We start from the raw sequence: 17504 nt of genomic DNA, 5'->3' as shown, positions 1-17504 counted from the left end.
CTTCCTTTCTTTCTTTCTTTTTTTTTTTTGTGGTGCTAGGACTCAAATTCAGGGCCTTGTGTACACTATGCATTGCTCTGACATAGAGCTACAGCCCCAGACCAATAAGAATGCTTTAACATGCAACCAATAGAAACAAGCTTAGCAAAGTGCCAACAACTGTTTAAGTTGGGTTATAGTTACACGCAGACTTAGATCCTTATATTTTTATGTTTGTAAACAGTTAAATTTTTAAGTAATAAGGAAACATCGGCTTTTCACAACTGAATGTAAAACATTTGTTTAAACTGATTTTTGCACAACTGAACTCAGATAATGTCCCAATCACTTATAGTCTTACTTAGAGCTGCAATTTTATATCCAGTCTGCCTTAGATGAAGCCTGCTGAGCATGTCTGCTCTTTGTGGTTGTTTCCACGTGTCAGCAGCACTCCTCAGCCATTCCGTGAGTCTTGGATGACTTTGTCCATCACCCACCTGCTTTCTTTATGCGTTCAGGTCTTCGACGAAGAGCCTTGACGTGTTGTGACTTAATATTGGGACAGGGTAAGAAGTAGGGGTCTATTTTTTAGTTATTCTCCACGTGGATCATCCGTTTTCCCAGCACCAGTTGCTGAAGAGAACGTCTTTCCTCCGAAGCACATTTTGGGTTATTTGTCAACAAAAGAAAATCAGATGGCTATAAGTTCAAGGACTCGTTTCTGGGTCTCCTAATCAGTTGGTCTTTGGACCTGTTTTTGTGCCATACAGTTGTTAGTATGGCTCTGTAGTCGAATCTGAAATTCAGTATTATGGTAACTCCAGTACTTCTTGAAAAAAAAGTCTAAAAGGTCAATAAATACACAAAGAAAGGCTCAACATCCTGGCCATAAAGAAAATGCAAATCAAAGGACACTGCGAGTCCATCTCATCCGGTCAGAATGGCCATCATAAAGAACACAAACAACAACAAATGCAGTGAGGATTTAGGGGTGGGGAGGAACCCTATTACACTGTTGGAGGGAATGTAAACTAGTGAAACCACTATGAAATCCGCTATAAAAGTTTCTCAAAGAACTAAAAATAGAACTGTCCTCCTATCCAGCCTACTATCCGGCCAGTCATGGTCATTTGTCTTCGGAAAGTAAGTTGGCACTACTCACAATGGCCGAGCTACGGAGACAGCCAACAGGAAGAGATCAGGAATAGATCTATGCAATTACCTGCTACTCAGATACAAAAAAAGAAAGAAACTAGCTAGGTACTGGTGGCTCACACCTGGAATCCTAGTACTAAGGAGGCTGAGATCTGAGGATCTTGGTTCAACTCCAGCCTGTGCAGAAAAGTCCATGAGACTCTTAACTTCCATTAACCACCAAAAAGCCAGAAGTGGAGCTCAAGTGGAAGAGAGCCAATCTTGAGAGAGAGAGAGAGAAACAAAAAACAAAACCTAAGACACAGTATTCAGGCCCTGAGTTCAAGTTCTAGTACCAGCGCAGGCACACGTGCACACGCGCATACTTGCGCGCACACACACACACACACTACATAGTCTGACTGAAGTACAGTATATACGTGCATGAGACACTGTGAGGAAAGAAGCCTCTGAAGAATTAACTTGTACTTTAACAAACAGGAATATTAAGACATGGAACATGTCCTGTCTGACTCTGGGTACTAATGGGAGGGAGAGGAAAAGAGAAGGGGAAAAAAGAGCAAATGTGATCAAAAGACTTTATGTACCTGTGTGAAACTGAGGCTTACTGAGACTGGTTTGAAAAGGGTGAGGTGGAAGGAGGAAGAATGACAGAGAGGGTAACTCTGACCACGATCCATTGTATATATTGTATGCATAAACGGACGTGTTGAAACAGAACCCCAGGGCTGGGAAGACGGCCTAGTGGTAAAGTGCTCACCTTGTACACATGAAGCCCTGGGTTCGATTCCTCAGCGCCACCTATATGGAAAAAGCCAGAAGTGGCGCTGTGGCTCAAGTGGCAGAGTGCTAGCCTTGAGCACAAAGGAGCCAGGGACGGTGCTCAGGCCCTGAGTCCAAGTCCCAGGATTGGAAAAAAACAAAAACAAAAAAACCACAGAACTCCACATACAACCAATTGATGTTGAGATGAGAACGACAAATCTTCCTTAAGAAAACTGGGACAGTGGCGCGTGTGCGTCAGCACTTGTTAGTCGTGCTGGAGGGTCTGGACTCAGGCTCAGCACTAGAAAAATAAGCCAAACTCAGGCAGTCTTTGTGTAAAAGTCGGCAATGGTAGAGATCAAATACTTGCCCAGCCTCGTCTACACCCTTCACCTGTCAGCACAAGTCCACGTCTACACCCTTCACCTGTCAGCACAAGTCCACGTCTACACCCTTCACCTGTCAGCACAAGTCCACGTCTACACCCTTCACCTGTCAGCACAAGTCCACGTCTACACCCTTCACCTGTCAGCACAAGTCCACGTCTACACCCTTCACCTGTCAGCACAAGTCCACGTCTACACCCTTCACCTGTCAGCACAAGTCCACGTCTACACCCTTCACCTGTCAGCACAAGTCCACGTCTACACCCTTCACCTGTCAGCACAAGTCCACGTCTACACCCTTCACCTGTCAGCACAAGTCCACGTCTACACCATTCACCTGTCAGCACAAGTCCGTGTCTTCACGGTCCGTCTCCAGTAGAGATGGTGAAACAGCATTCTCCACCTCAGTACGGGCCCTTTCCCCCCACGCTGTGGCGGCCGGCCGCACCGAGGGGACCCGACAGGCTGCAGCGGGTTCCAGAGGTGACTCTGAACCACACCACCTCATCCCACACATTTCCGGGCCTGCAGCTGCTCAGGAAATGGTCTCCAATGGAGGCCAATATGCAGACAGCCCCTGTGATCCTGCATCCTCCCCCTAGGGCAGCTCTCATAGGTTAGAAAATGAAGTGTTTGCGTTTGAGGCAGCAATGTCCGCGGAATAGAGAAACAAATATCTGCCGGGCGGTGGCCGGCAGCCTAACACACGGGCGGCTTCTGTCCGCCGCGCTCGGGGCGGACCTCCACCTGTTTGCTAATGGCCGCACTCGTCGGAATCCTGATAGCTAAGCCACGTGCTCTTCTCATCTGTATTATAAGCAGCTTTCCGTGTTTCTGCACAGTCCTAATAACCATCATTTCATGGCTGCCTACCAGCGCAGCATAAATATTTAAAGAGTAGAACAGATGACTCAAGGACTTTATTCCTAACTTTATGACACCATTAGAGTTTAATGAAAACCCGTCAGGGGGCCTCATTGGTGAAATGAAAGGCATCACAAGATGGGGGCCCGGTCCCTCCGAATTCAGCACCTCTGAAGGACCGTATCGAGGGCTTCTGGCACCATCAGCTTACAATAAGTACAATTTCCTTGGGGATTTTTCAGTTCACTGAGTCTCTAAGCAGCAGAGGCTGTGAACAAGACAAAAATCAAACAATAAGAAAATCCTTCTGGTGTAAAGGACCGTGCGGAAAGTGTGTATCATTAGGAAGGTTCCAAGAACGTCAGCTGGTCTGAAGAAGAAGGGGCGGATTCTCCCGCCTGTGTTTGTGTTAGAAGTAACAGGTGGTTAGGGATGTCCTACATCCTACCTGATGCTGATCTTTTTTTTAACAGCTTTCCTAAGGCACAGGTTACATGAGGTAAGATTCATACACGATGAGCTCTTCAACTCAGTAGCATCATACATACAGATGATGTGACAGTCTAACTGTAGAATAACCCCAACATCCCAAGGAGGAATAGTCCAGCTCTCTGCAGGCCCTGCCGATTCCCACCACAGCCCAGGACAAGCACTGGCCTGCCTTCTGTCTACCCACCTGGGCCTTTCCTGGATCCTTCATACAGGAGAACCTACCAAGTACTAGTGTGGGGTCCTGGCTTCCTTCACTCAGCAGGCCGTCTCTGGGTTTCCCGGGAGGAGGATACTGGTTTGGGTCTTGTTCTTCTTCCTTCATCTCCCCCGTTATCCCATTCAATCTCTCCCCCCAGAACTTAAGGTAAAAAGGACACTGAGCAGGGAACTGGCTGAACAGAACAGTAAGCGCACAGGCAGAATGAAGCCCTGCGGTGCCACTCGAATAAGGAGGAAGAACGATGAAGGGAGCGGAGTAAGTATATGTGATCATCTGCGTAGGGTTACAAAAGACGCTCCAGAAAGATGAACCAGGTAGCAGTGAAAGTGGCTTCCTGCAGGGGCAGAGGGGAAATCTCACAGGAAGGAGATGGGAGGGAAGGAGCTTCTCTCTGAATCCTGACTCCTGAACAGGCAGAGGACGGAGGGAGGGAACACCCCACAAGAACACAAAAAGCAGGCCACACACGTATGGGTGTGCGGATCTTCATGCGTGCGTCCTTACCTATAGGTACATACTTCCCAGCTCTGTCCTTTTCCAACAAACAAGAGGCAGATCCATTCTCGAGGTGACCTTGAGGCAGGTTTTCACACACAAGGGCACGCTCCGAGCCACAGCCACAGTGAGACACTGGGAGCTCAACCGAATGTTAGCAGACCAACTAGAAATGCGAATGGACTATTGTGAATGGATTTGTTGCCGCGTGGGCGCGAGAACAATTTCATCTCTGTGGAAAAAGCGCTCCACGGTGTGTTTCCAGAAGGAGAGAGAGATTCCCTAACATCCTCAAAGAAGTCAAGGGTGCGTTTGTTTCATCCTGAGCACACACAAAATCCTTTCCCGGGTTCTGGAAGGTTCGGGGGGCGGGGGGGGGGACGGACTGCGGTGCCGGGGACGGGCTCTGGAGATGACGCCATCACTCCCCGTGCTGTGGGTGGCTTGCCCGACCGAGGTCACCCAACATCCTCCTTTCTGAAGCCTCAAAGTCATTTCCAGGAGAATTCTAACACTGATCCTCCTCTTGAACGTGTTACTTTCTTTCCACAAGACAAAGTTCCAGCTCTTCGGAAGGTCTTTTAGAATTGTGTGTGCGTGCGCGTGTGCGCGCGTGTGTGTGCGTGAGTGTGTTTATGTGTGTGTGTGTGTGCTGGTTCTTTAACTCAGGGCCTGGGCGCTGTCTCTGAACTTCCTTTGCTCAGGCTAGCACTCTATCCTTTGAGCCACAGCCCCACTTCCAGCTTTTAGGTAGTCAACTGGAGATACGAATCTCATGGATTTTCCAGCCGTGGCCAGATCTGAACTCGGATCTCAGATTTGTTCTCAGATCTCAGCCTTCTTCTGTAGGTAAGATTTATAGGCTTGAGCCACCAGTGCCCAGCATTTATTTTATTTTTTTTAAAAACAAACCAACATCTGGGTGTCTTGCTACAAGCTTGAACATCCAGTGAACCTTTGTATAAAATATAACGTCCCCCCCCTCCACAGCTGTTCAGACAGGTAGCAGGGCCTTAAAGTCAAAGCTGAGCTTAGCAGCACCCAGGAGGCACTGGGTGCTCACTATGATAACATTCTCTCACTCTTCACAGGGAGAACCAGGCAGGGGAAGCTCACTGATTTCCTTTTCATTGCCTACGTCACTCCCGTGGGGAAGACTGCTCTAAAGTCTCTTAGAAACCAAACACTTCCCAGTAGCATTTTGGCATTTGTGTGCAGTCCATGTGTGCCCTCAAGTGTGTGTGTGTGTGTGTGTGTGTGAAGTAGGTATGTAACTATGACAGGACTCAGGTCAAAGCAAGGGTCAAATGAATTAAGTTTTAACATGTAAACTTTTTAATATTACTAAGTCCTTCCATGTAATATTTTTCTTCCCAATAAGGTCTGTTTTATAGGCGGCCAACATTTCTGTCCTGTAAGTTTTAGCCACGGGAATGAGAAGCGAATGCGATGCTACCAATGTGGTCTTGTTGATTTTATCTACTGTTATCTCATCGGGAGGCGGGGTGGAAATTAATTTTAGAATATTAAGGTTACAGGGGTGGGTTTGCATCGTGTAACTCTTATAAACAGTGGACTGACCTGGTAACAAAATGAGTATTAGAAGCTGAAGGAAGGGAAGGACTAGGAACAGACCAATGGAGGGAGAAATGGTAGGTGAATTCTACCACAAAACCCAACATACATCGATGAACACAGAACCAGACAACCTGATGGTATGGATGGGGGAGATAGATGGGGAAAGAGAAAGACGGAAGGGTGACACCATAGAAGGACGTGTTAAGCTGAAGCCTTGGTACAACTATCTGAAGAGAATAGTGACGTCATCCTTCTATAACACTGCATCATTTATTCAGTGATAACACATTATTCTGGACCACTGGGGACAAAATTCTCAAGCCACAGTAAGTACTGGCGGTGACGGAGAACGAATGTTGCCACTTTACCGAGCTTTCTCAGGGAGCCCACCCTGGCTGTATATTAAAATCGCTTAGAGAATCCCAGGCCCCCCCCCCCACAAAGCTTAAATGACAGCACTGTACCCCTGTGCCCAGCTTTGGATTAACTGGGGTGTCCCACAAGCTTTTCTGCCTGGGCTGGTCTTGAACCCTGACCCTCCCAACCCTCCCAGTCTCAGCCCCACTCGGAGTTAGGATTTCAGGCGAGAGCCGGCAGCAGCACATGGGGGCCGGAGGTTCTCTGTCCCTCTGCGGGCCTCAATTTGCAGGCGGTGCAATGAGAGACGCAAAGGCCCACCGCTCGGGCACATGTAGGCTTCCCCACGACTGATAAGACATAAAACACTCCATCAAGATGGGGAGTCCTGCAGGCCAATAATCGCGGCCCGCTACCCCAAGACCCCGTGGCCGCAGCTGCTGCTTCCCTTACATTTCAGATCGGTTTTAACTGGCGCCCAGGACAGAGGTGCTGTGTTAGTTGAGCCCTGAGAACCAACTATCACTTTTATCTGACTTCCTTCATACCCCACCCTAAGTCCTCTCCTTACAGGGCACATGAGGCCGACTTAGCACAGATTAGGCACTGTTTGGGGATCGCTGCGGCCTAATTCACTTCATAAAGTCACCGCACGCTTCCGTCTGCCTTGCAGGGTCCCCAAATGGCATTTCTTAAAAGAAGGATATTATTGTAAAACCCAATCAATTCATATTCCTTCAGTAGATCACAATTACAAACCCGAGTCTCTATTTCCTTCACCAATTCCCGGTTTATACGGCTGATCCCTTGGTGTCAAAACGAACAAAAGTCAAAACAAATTCTTAACTGATTTCATGCAAACGGATCTTGAGTCAAACTCGAGTCAGATGAATAGAGAGGAGGAGGGAGAGGAAATACAGTCAAAAGCCTTTACAGACGTGTGAAAATGGAACAAGAAACCTCGATGTGATTGTTTGGGGCAGGGAGAAGGGAAAGTGGCAGAGAGGTGACGATCATTCTCTATATATACATACATATGTACGTGTGTGTCACACATACACATCAACAAACAGGTTAAAGTGAAACCCCAGCATACAAATAATAGGCGGGACATTTTAGAGAGTCAAGTAACAGGAAACGAAGAGATCATACCTTCCCTAGACAGCGCTCCGGTTCCCCAGAGCCTCTATCTAACAAGCTCAAACCAGCGTTGCCCAAGCTCTGGCAATGGCAGTGGACAACGCCAGCCACACTGAAGTTGGCCCCATCGTTCTAACCACAACCTGCTGGAAAGCTAGTTGGATGCACTGAAAGCAGGCCTCTAAACTCCAGTGGGCAGGTTTTGTTTTTATTTCCAAAAGTCCATCCTAAAGACATAAGCAATAGCCTGCAGATGGTAGCTTATACCTGTCATCCTAGCAACTCAGGGGGCTGAGATCGGAGGATCGCCGCTCAAAGCCAGCCCAGGCGGGAAAGCCAGTGAGTGAGACTCATCTTCAATTAGCCTTCAAATAGCCCTAAGCGGAGCTGTGGCTCAAGTGGTAAGACATGTAGCCGTGAGCAAAAAAAAAGCTCAAAGACTGTACCCAGGCCCTGAGTTCAACCCAGGACAGGCTGATGCACGAATGTGCGTGCGCACACACACACACACACAAATAGACCCGAGTGTGTTCAACAAAATATACAACAGAATTCTCCCAGGTTTACCTTTTCAAAAAAAAAAATGGTTTGCCCTCATTCAAACCTTTACCCTACTATCTTAAGCTTCCTTGAAAAAGAAAGAAAAAACATCGAAATGCCACCGAGGCATCACTGAGTAGCTGAGCGGGACTCACAGGGTATTCGCGGCGTTCTGATTGGAGTTGTTACCCCAAACCTGTGAAATGCTGCAGATCGTAACACCCATCGAGAGAACATCAGAAAAACCTGAAAATGGGGAAAAGGTGAGAAGCACTGTGAGCTTAGCGGCCAAGCGTGCGCGTGCGTGGTCGGAGCAGATGGGCGTGCCGTGGGGTGCTCTGCGGTCTCTTCCGGGAAGCGGGAAGGGGGGTGGTGGGAAACAGGAAGTGGGGGGTGGGGGGTTGGATGTGCTGTGACGTTCTCTGCGGTCTCTTCTGGGAAGCGGGAAGCAGGAAGTGGGGGGGTAGGGGGGTTGGATGTGCTGTGACATTCTCTACAGTCTCTTCCGGGAAGCGGGAAGCAGGAAGTGGGGGGGTGGGGGGGTTGGATGTGCTGTGACATTCTCTACAGTCTCTTCCGGGAAGCGGGAAGCAGGAAGTGGGGGGGTGGGGGGGTTGGATGTGCTGTGACGTTCCCTGCGGTCTCTTCCGGGAAGCGGGAAGCGGGAAGCGGGAAGTGGGGGGGTGGGGGGTTGGATGTGCTGTGACGTTCCCTGCGGTCTCTTCCGGGAAGCGGGAAGGGGAAGGGGAAGGGGCGGGCATTTGAACCACCGCCCTCCAGCCCTCAGGCTTCCAGACCGTCCCTCGGCTCAGACGCAGTGTCGCGGCACGGCCGGGGTGTGTGTGTGTGCACGTCCGCACGGACGTCCACGCACCCCCAGCGCGGGGCAGGCTCACCTCCTCGCCGGGGCAGCAGCCGGGGCCGAGACCGCGGTGCGGGGAGGGAGTGGCGCGGAGGAAAGCGTGGAAGGACGTGAGAGCTGCCCGGGGGACGGGGGGAAAAGCATCGTGCGTGGCGAGGAAGCAAGGGAGTGGCCCGGCTGGGCCGGGAAGCCACCCACCCTCCCCTCCCGCAAAGGCTCACGGTCTCAACGCGCGGCCATCAGCATGTGGAGGGGCTCTGGAGACGAGGACCTGGGGCCACGCCCGCGGGGGGCTGCACCGTGGGGTGGTGGCCTCCCTCTGCGTCTCCTTCCAGCGGCCACGAGGGGAGCACGGTCCTGCCCGCGAACCCCCACGTGGCGATGCTGGGTCCCGCAGCCCGTGAGCCCCAATGCCTGACCCATCTCTTCAGTATTTTGGTCACAGCTCCAGAAAGCAAACGCAGACAATGGGTACCAGAGAAGCAGGATGGTTGCTATGACAACCGGAAACCTCCGGACCAGCTGGGGAAAGGCATGGGGAACCTTTGAGCGAGTAGGCCAAAATGAGGCCGGTCAAACTCGGGAGGGGGTCCAGAGGGGGTTCGGAGGGCCGCCACGCCCACAGAAATGTCAGCGGTGGAGGCGAAGACGCCCTCGGGGACTGAGGCCAGAAAGGGTACGTACGCTCTCCAGAGAGGGAAAAGAAAATCGACATCGTGTCTGTGCCCAGGGACTGCGCAAGGGTGAGGGGGAAGGCGACTAACTTGGCAAAGGAAAGCTCCGGGAATCTCAGCACCAGGCACGGGCCCAGCTGCCTGCACTGAACCAGGCTTCTAGCGAGAACGGGGAACCAACACAGCAGCGGAGAAAGATGTGCCCATCGAAGGCGCGCATTCCCTGCGGACAAAAGCTGACGCCGGGGCTCACGCCTGTCACCCTAGCTAGCTACCCGGCAGGCTGAGATCTGACGATCGCGGTTCCAAGCCAGCTGGGAAGGAACGTCTGTGAGACTCTATCCGTTAACCGACAGAAAACCACAAGTGGAACCGTGGCTCACGGGGGCTGAGCGCCAGCACTGAGCACACACAAAAAAAAAAGAGCTCAGGAACAGCATCCGGGCCCTGAGTTCAAGCCCCACGACCGACAGAAAAACAACAATAAAAAGAGCTCAGGGACAGAACCCAGGTCCAGAGTTCAGGCCCCATAACAGACAAGTAAGTTGTAGATGGGGTGCGGCTGTGAGAAATCGGTGTCATGAAAAAGGACTTTGCCCCGGGGAAAACAGGAAGGCCCGTGGTTACGGGACCTAGGTATAAATGGGTGGGCTCCTCGTGGGGAAGACTTTCCCTTGATGGGGGAGCCTGAGGGCTCCTGGCCGGAGTGCACTGAGGGTGAACTTTCTCCACCCTCGGCCATCCAAACGGCAGCCCTGCGGCTGGTCGGGAAGTAGACCTGCGTCCGCTCGAGGATACTGGTTTTGCAGGCCCGTAGACACCAAGCGCGGTGGGGTCCCAAGTGCTTCCCCGCCCCACCCGCCTTTCCGAAGAAAGCTGAGGGCGCCGGGCGGTACGTGACCTTGTAAGTCACCTGTGAGCACAAGGCATGAAGCTCCGAGGCAGACACGGGGAGCTGGAGGTCCGGAACACGGAACGGTGGTCAGGAAGGTAGGAGACAGCCCAAGGTCCCGTGAGCACGCATGTTCCCGGGCGCCGCAAGCAGCGGCCCACCAAGCCATCTGACCTCAGCCCTCCATCCACCCATAATGCACTGTCGTCCCTCCCGCGCCAGGAAAAGAGCCCCGCCTCCTGACACCAAAGGCCGCGTCTCACAGTTATTCAGGGAGCATCGACCCCTTCTGGAACGCTCACCCGGGTCCACGAGCAAACCGGCTGTAAAGCAACTTGTAGGTGGGGATTAAATATTTCACACTCCAAAGTTCGGTCCTTAAAGCAGGATCTTCTGCCTTCCATCTCTAGTCTGGGACCAGGAGGCCCGAGTCGGCCTCGCCCATTCTCTTCAAAGCCACGCCCGCGGGAGCACTTCCAAGCCATTTCCCATAGCCCCGATCTACACCAGCTCTGGGAGAACCCCACCTCTCCCCAACACTCAAAGATGGGACTCACTCACACGCCTCCGGCCCAAAGGGTGGCCCTGCCCTGCGTCTCAGAGTATGAGTCCTGCTGGGGGCAGCACACCTTGAGCCCTTGAGCACCCGGCTGGCGGAACCAATCCCACAGAGGCCCTGCAGGCCCGAGAGGGTGTCGTGAGGAAGCCCCACACCCAGGAGAACGCCACACAGGGAGAGATCCCTAGCCATCCGTCCCTTCCCACGCGTCCCAGAAACCCAACTCGCGCGCCCGGAGCGACTTGCAATCCACCATGCAGTCACACTGGACCGCAAGCAAGAGACAGGCGAACACACCGCTGAGGCAATATGTTTCCAGACATTAGGAAAGTAGTAAACGGCCCAGTCTGTTTTGGCAGTTCGTTAACAAACGTCATTTTGCTTCCCCGTTCTAGTCTGGTGACTTTAACTGGGTCTGCTGCCAGATGGCCACCGAGGCTCCAGACACGGGTGTCTGCACAAGAGGAAAGGGCAGACCCCTCACCCGTGGTGCCCTCATTGCCTTACACGGACATGGCCAGCCTGGGTCCGGTCCTGACCCACACCAGCACCCACCAGGGAAGAAGAACAGTCCAACCAACACTCCCCCCACCCAGAGCCGGGCTGATAGCCAGACGGCCTGGAGTAGAGCCAGCCTCTGGAGGCTCTTCAAGAAGGAAAGAAACGTGTGGCGGAGGTAGTGGCGTTAGGAAAATTATTCACGTAATAAATTTAAACCAAGAGGCAACTTGGCAAGTTGTTTTGGGGGGGGGTTATTTTTTCCTAAATGAGGGCTTCTACATATGACTTTTCAACCCCAACAAATTAATTACATTGGTGTCTCAAAGTATGTCACTTTCTGAGCAGTTAACCAGTCTACAGCCTGGGTAGGACTGGCCAAAAACAAGGTAAGTAGATTCATCTGGCCATTCATATAATTTGAAACAACTCCCATCCTACCAGAAAAACTTGAGAGGCTAACTTTATATTTGTTAAGTCTAATTTAAAAAAAAAAATGGTGGGCTGGGAATATGGCCTAGTGGTAGAATGCTTGCCTCACATACACGAAGCTCTGAGTTCGATTCCTCAGCACCATGTATATAGAAAAAGCTGGAAGTGGTGCTGTGGCTCAATTGGTAGTAGACAGCTAGCCTTGAGCAAAAGGAAGCCAGGGACGGTGTTCAGGCCCTGAGTTCAAGAACCAGGATTGACAAAAATAAAAATTGGACCTGGTACTGTTTATGTTTTTTTTTTTTATTTTTAGTCATCAATTTTTATGGTATTCATTTTATTTATTGCTACAGAATCACTAATCCCTGATGAAGTAGACGGAAGAACACAGCCACGGTTCCTGCCAGACACAGAATGTACCTGGAGATTTCCTCCCTGTCCCTGTACACGACACTTGGTTCTCTGCCCCAACCTGACTGAAGGCTAAGGCGTTCAGAGTGTGGCCTGAATATTATGAAATTGGCCTGAAAGCAAAAAAAAAAAAAATCACTCTACAGTCAAACGGACTCTGTGTGCCGAATGAACCCTCCAGGGAGCGGAAGTTCAACCCCCCAGCCCCAGTCAGACTGGGAGGGAGGGCATGAAGGAGGAAGGGCGGAAGGGAAGGACAGGGACTCTGAGCCTTAACACGTATTAAACATTGCTTATCATGCACTGGCCTCGGTGATTATTATGTAAATCTCAATTTCAAGAGAGGGGGTTCACATGCATGTCCTCCCCTGCAAGGGGGTTTGCCCTGGGTCTTTCTGCAGGGAGGCCTACCTGTCAGCCCCCCTCCCCCTTCTCAGCTCTCATCACTGCACTTGGAAATCACAACGCTCTGTACCTTCATCCAGACTGGGGACCCCTCCTCCAGGACCAGCTCCCACAAAGAGCAAACCTCACAGACAGAAAATGGAGACAGAGCTCTCTCTCTCTGCCTCTGCTCCCTCAGCTTCGGGCGTGCTGATAGCTGATTGCCAGCGGAGATCGCCCGCCCTGCGTCTTCCTGACTCCGCCAGCTGTGACATACTCTGGTTAAGATTGTTCCCATTTTGTTTTCTTTGCATATACGGGTTTATTTGTAAAGTCCCGAATGCTGAGCAACACCCCGCTCCAGAAAGTATTGGGGCAAGCCACCAGGTTCATCATCTAGCTTTCCAGACTACGCAGAAGCTGACTCTTCTTATGTAATTAATGTCAAGCTCATAATATCATGTAACATTGCTGCTGGAGTGTTTCTACTTTTTCACCAAGTCTACTCACCGACTGAGTTGCTTCTAACTAAAATGAATATGACTGAGTAAATCAAGCCAGGCACGGTGGCTCACTCCTATAACCCAAGGTACTAAGCAGACTGAGATCGAAGGAAGTCCTTGAAACTCTGATCGCCAATGAACCACCAAAATGTAGGAAGTTGAGGGTTGTTTCAAGTAGTACAAGCCTTGAACAAAAGAGATCAGATGCAAGACCCTGGGTTCAAGGCCCAGTACCAACAAAACAAAACATAAACAAACAAGCAAAAAACTTCTGAGCAAATCAGATGTCTGTACAGGCAAATGACAAAAGAGCTTGACAGCCCATCATTATAGTGAATCAAGATCTGGGAGAAAATGTTCATGAATGAAGGATTACAACCCTGGCCAAGCCAGTGGACACATCGTAAATTGCTAACGTTAGTATTCGAAAAAAGAAAATTACACTGTACAGTACACATGATTCAATCCCACACACCTAGACTTTATAGCATTCTTAAATGACTAGAAAATCAATAAACAGGTATCGAATGAGGGAGTAAAAGTAGGCTATCCACAAGATAGACCGTGTAGGTAGAAAGGCACTGGCTGCATTCAGCTGTGCATAAATAAACCAGCCAGCAGACTTAGCCACCAGTACCACACAGCCCAAGTCTCTCTCTCTGTAAGGGTTCGGGTCCCCAGGTGGTAGGGAGGGAGGGGACGCAGGGACACAGGGCAGAGTTGACTATCCAGGACTCCTGCGACAGCTAGGATAGGAGATCAACGTGTCGTCCAAAGATTCAAGCATTGAGCTGGGTGCCAGTGTCTCACGCCTACAATCCTAGCTACACAGGAGGCTGAGATCTGAGGATCGTGGTTCAAAGCCAACCTGGGCAGGAAACTCTGTGAGACTCATCTCCAATTCACCACCAGAAAACCGGAAGTAGCGCTATGGCTCAATTGGTAGAGCGCTAGGCTTGAGCTGAAGAGCTCAGGGACAGCACCCAGGCCCACAACTAGACAAAGCCTATGACTGACAAAAATAAAAAAAAGGGGGGGGTGACACTGTCAAGAATTATTGGAATTGTAACCCATTATACAACGACTTGATAAGGAAGACAACATGTTAACAAGAAGTGGGGACTCCCGGGAGGTCACCGGGGGCCATGAGGGGATTAGCACTACTGTGATAAGGCACCAGCCTTGGCTGTCTGGCTCCAAAGCTATGAACTACATTTGCCTCCTTATTAAGCACCGGGTTTCGGGTACCTTGCCATCGTGACAGGAAACAGACTCAGCCGCACACCGCTTCTGTCTGGGAGCACCATGCCATGGGGCGGCCAGCACTGCACCGGGCATGGGGGGGTCAGGGAGCTTCAGGGGGCTCTACCGGAGCCACAGTCACATCTAAGCAACCAGTCGGGCAGGAAAGACGTGGAAAGCAGCTAGGAGGTGGCCACTTCCAAGCTCACCAAAGCAGAGAAAAAGGCAGGCTGCAGGGGACAGCCAGGCAGACACCAAGGAGACCGCAGATCAGATTTGGGCGACGCCTGGTCACCCTTGGGTTCCACAATCCATGATGTCTGAATAACAAAATGGCAGGTGGGACCGCCCCCCCCAGAAGAGGAGGGGGACAGAGCAACGGGGCGGATGGAGGGTTGTAGGCATGGGTAGCCATCTTTACAAACAGCATTCTGGCTGAGAGTAGGGCATGGGGTGGAACGAGACAAGATCACAGTGAGAAGGATTTTGTGGCGATTCAACCGTTTTCAGTCCTGGAAAGGGGCCATTGCTCATACGTAGCTCTGCTCAGTGGCATAACCTAAACCTTAGACCAGCTACTTCTCCTCAGAAGGGCCTATGTTATGAGACATCTCTAAACATTGACACTAGAAGTCTTTTTATGTCACCCAGCGTTAATGAGCTATTAGACTGCAGTCTAAAATCACCATGACTGTGTAATTAAATCATTAGTACTGGAGATGAAACTGCCGGAGAGTTTCCATTATTCATCGGAGGCAGATTTCCGAGTTGGCCAGCCCCACCCAGAGCCTCACAAAGCAGAGGTCAACGAGCAAGGGCCCACCGGTAACACTTGCTGGAGGCTCCCTTGGAATATCACAAAATCGTTCCAATCCTCTAACAGGTGGGGCTCTCGCTCTCCTAAATATAACTCCATTATTAGGTTACTAAAACAGTGCAAATTAGGTGTTGGATCAAGGACCAGGTTGAAGCTGCAAGAAGAAAGAATTTAGCTCTGTGCACAGACACTTCACACCACAACCAACCTATGTCCCGGGATACATGTGGAAACCGGCTCTTGATTGAAAACACAAACCACAAAACAAACCACTGTGGTGATGACTTCACTGGCCATTTATTCACTGTCATTTATTTTTTAATTGAAGATCTTGACAATTCAAGTATTTCATATAATCTGTTCGTGAAGATTGTTTTTTCTCCTTAGGCTTCAAGGGTCACAAGTGTTACTCTGCTTCATATTTCTGTATGGCAAACTCAAATGTTCACCTACTTGTCAAAATTTGGGGATGAAGAAGGCCAGTGGGAACTCGAGTACAGGAAACTTGAAGCTTATCGATTGAATTTTCACACAAAAAGGGTAACAATGATGAAATGAACCACTTTGTGGGCACAGAAGTTGTTAAGTACAGATAACAATGTCTTATCGGCGAGGGCAGTGATACCGTAATAAAAAAAAAAATAGGGCTCCTAAATTTATGGTGCATTTCATGTGTACTCACAATTTTTCTCACAGTACTTGGAATGCCTGGGTCACTGAATAATCAAAACAAGATTCGAGAGTACCTCTTATTATCTCCCTATTAAAGCAGAAGGAACCACAGCCACGGTAAACTACAGAACCAGCACCTGGCAGAGCGGAAGTCTGCATCGCACCGCGAACAACGTCTCAAGATCCAGCTGTAGCCTGAGATTAAAGAAATCACTGCATCTTAGCTGGGCGCCAGTGGCTCGTGCCGTGATCTGGAAGCTCTCCGCGTGAAGACGGCGCTCCCCAACAACCGGCAAAAGCTATGCCACAGGCGTGACTCAAATCGTACGGCGAGCCGCGCAAGCGCGAGGTTCTGAGTTCAAAGTCTAGCACCGGGCGCGGGGGAAATCACCACATCCCTCGATACACTGACACCGTAAAACAAGAAACCACCCCGCGCAGACTGCAGCTTCTCCCACCTGTACCCCCATCGCCCTGGTGGGAGGAAGACCGGGGCGCCGTGCTGGTCAGTCTCATCTGCGGACACCAGACGGCTGGCCCAGCGCCGCCACCTGTGTGTGTGGGGTCAGCCGGGGCCACGTGGATGGGAAGACTCAGTGGGTGAGACAAGGGTGACAGGGCCCCCCTGCCGGGACCTGGGGTGAGCCCCGTCCACGTCACAGGGACGACACACACAGGGCCTGAGGCCTTCCCGCCATCACCAACGCACGCCTTCCTCTCCGGAGCACTGATGAGGAAAGCAGATGAACCCACCGATCCTAAGGGATGAGCATCGATGTGAGGCGCTCCTGCTCGCACTTGGGCTGCCCCAGCGTGAATGAAGGGTGTGCTGACCAGGTAGCCCCAGCCACGACTGTCATCCGAAACCCGGGCCCATCAAAAGACCATCCACAGGACATCCCTCCCACCCCCCCCCCCGCCCCAAATCAACAAAACAGCCAGTTCAGAAACCCAGGGAGGGGAAGGAAAGAGACACAGATAGAGCTTTAGAAACTCCTTAAAAGCATTTGAGGCGACACAAATACAAACGATCGCCGTCAGGGCAAACAAGGGGTGTTCCGGCTCTCGGCCAGTGGTCACCCTGTACAGCACACTACCCAGTCCTGCCTAACGTCTGACATTAACCGCCCCCCTCCCCCCAACACTCCGCTCACACACCCCTACCTCTTCCCAGGCCCCTCCCACCCCCCACGACCTCAGCCTGGTACCACCACACCTACAAGAATTTGGCCGTGTTTTTATTTATTTATTGTCGGTGGTGGGGCTTGAACTCTGGGCCTGGACGCTGTCCCTATGCTCGCCAGCTCGACGCTACTGCTGTACTACTCGAGCCCCAGCATCACTTCTGGTTTTATGGTGATTCTTTGGAGATAAGAGCCTCACAGACTTCCTGCCCAGGCCGGCTTTGAACCGCAGTCCTCAGAGCTCAGCTTCCTGAGTGGCTAGGATGACAGGCATGAGCCACCGGCGCCCAGCTGTCCAGTTCTCAGAAGGAGCAAATTTGTGCTCTCCCCCACCGTGCCTACCCAAAGGCAAGGGAAGAGAAATCTGTACCTATTTTCTAACTGAAACTTTAAACACACACAC

At 51.0% G+C, this 17504-nt stretch overlaps 1 protein-coding gene across 3 annotated transcripts in view; it reads right to left on the bottom strand.

Moving 5' to 3' along the window:
• The window catches only part of LOC125352045 (1-phosphatidylinositol 4,5-bisphosphate phosphodiesterase eta-1-like), an 89468-nt gene that overhangs the window by 29054 nt on the left and 42910 nt on the right, over positions 1–17504 (bottom strand). The window lies entirely within an intron of this gene.

This window comes from Perognathus longimembris, chromosome 5 (assembly GCF_023159225.1).
Source record: "Perognathus longimembris pacificus isolate PPM17 chromosome 5, ASM2315922v1, whole genome shotgun sequence".
NCBI classification, from domain to species: Eukaryota; Metazoa; Chordata; class Mammalia; order Rodentia; family Heteromyidae; genus Perognathus; species Perognathus longimembris.
The sequence above is the reverse complement of the archived record's forward strand: the minus strand, read 5'-3'. Positions and strand labels throughout refer to the sequence as shown.